Below are 1,989 nucleotides of genomic sequence, written 5' to 3'. Positions count from 1 at the left end.
CCGGCCGGGCCCCTGGAACCAGCCGGGGCTCCGGGGCCTGCAGGCGCAGGGGAAACCTCCCCGGGCCCTCCGGACCCCGCCCCGGGCACCCTGCCGCGCGGCAGGACCCGGGACGGAGCCCGGGGCGGGGAGGCCGCCCTCCCCGGGGCCCCCAGGGGCCCGGCCGGAGCTCCTGAACCCAGGCGAGCGAGGGGAGGCTCCCCGGCCACGACGGAACCCCGTCCCGGGCCTTTGGCAGTGCCGCAGGCCAGGGGACGGGGTCCGGGGACGGAGACCCCGACCCGGGGCCCGGCCGGGCCCCTGGACCCAGCCGGGGCTCCCGGGACCGCAGGCGATGGGGAAGCCTCCCCGGGCCCTCCGGACCGCGCCCAGGGCTCCCTGCCACGCGGCAGGACCCAGGACGGAGCCCGGGGCGGGGAGGCCGCCCTCCCCGGGGCCCCCAGGGGCCCGGCCGGAGCTCCTGAACCCAATGCAGCCACGGGAGGCACCCCGGCCGCAACGGAACCCCGTCCCGGGCCTTTGGCAGTGCCGCAGGCCGGGGGACGGCGCCCGGGGCCGGAGACCCCGACCCGGGGCCCGGCCGGGCCCCTGGACCAGCCGGGGCTCCGAGGACCGCAGGTGCAGGGGAAGCCTCCCCGGGCCCTCCGGACCCCTCCCCGGGCACCCTGCCACGCGGCAGGACCCGGGACGGAGACCGGGGCGGGGAGGCCGCCCTCCCCGGGGCCCGGCCGGAGCTCCTGAACCCAATCCAGCCACGGGAGGCACCCCGGCCACAACGGAACCCCGTCCCGGGCCTTTGGCGGTGCCGCAGGCCGGGGGACGGCACCCGGGGCCGGAGACCCCGACCCGGGGCCCGGCCGGGCCCCTGGACCCATCCGGGGCTCCCGGGCCCACAGGCGCAGGGGAAGGCCCTCCGGCCACCCTGCCACACGGCAGGACCCAGTTGCCGGCTGAGGACCGAGAGGGGTCCCAGAGTACCCTGTCCCTAGTAATCCGGAGGAAGGCTACCCCCCGTTCTTGAAACCCGCGCGCTCCGAGTGACGGAGGGGACCCTAGGGGCGAACGCACCCGGCCTCCTGGAGCCCCGGCTGGGATCCGAGAGGCAAATGGACCCTCATCGGGACTTCCAGGCCTGGCCCTGCCATCTGGTCGCCCCATTGGAAAGCATTGCGCGCGACCAGATGGCCGAGGGGAAAGGAGCCACCAGGTGGCCGGCAACTGAAAGGACTCCCGCCTGCCCACCCACCAGGGGCTCGGGGTGGGGACTCTGCTTCCCGGCTGGGCCTCAGGCACGGGGAGGACCACCGGAGCTCTCGGGGCCTGGGCGTACCCGGGGGAGGACTGCCCGGGACCCGTGGAGCCCGTCCCTGGGCACTTTGCCATGCCGCGGCCCGGAGGAGGGAAGCCCCGGGGACCTGGGAGGATGTTGCCCAGGCGTAGCCCATCTGGTCCCCGGCAATGAACCGCACAGCCCCGGCATGGGTGTTTCGGCATACCCTGCCCCTACTAATCCGGAGGAAGGATACCCTCCTTTCTTGTAACCCGCTCGCTGCGAGTGACGGAGGGGACCCTAGGCGCGGACGCGCCCGGCCTCCTGGAGCCCTGGCTGGGATCCGGGAGGCGAATGGACCCTCATCGGGACTTCCAGGCCGGCCCGGCCATCTGGTCGCCCCATTGGAAAGCATTGCGCGCGACCAGATGGCCGAGGGGAAAGGAGCGACCGGATGGCCGGCAACTGAAAGGGCTCCCGTCTGCCCGAGCCATAGCGGTAGGGCTCCCGCCTGCCCACCCTCACACCAAGGGCTCGGGGGGGACTCTGCTTCCCGGGTTGGCCTCGGGCACGGGGAGGTCCACCGGAGCTCTCGGGGCCTGGGCGCCCGGGGGAGGACTGCCCGGGACCCGTGGAGCCCGTCCCTGGGCACTTTGCCATGCCGCGGCCCGGAGGAGGGAAGCCCCGGAGGCCTGGGAGGATGTTGCCCGGGCGTAGCC

The sequence above is a fragment of the Triturus cristatus genome, chromosome 9 (assembly GCF_964204655.1).
Source record: "Triturus cristatus chromosome 9, aTriCri1.1, whole genome shotgun sequence".
Lineage (NCBI taxonomy): Eukaryota > Metazoa > Chordata > Amphibia > Caudata > Salamandridae > Triturus > Triturus cristatus.
The sequence above is the reverse complement of the archived record's forward strand: the minus strand, read 5'-3'. Positions refer to the sequence as shown.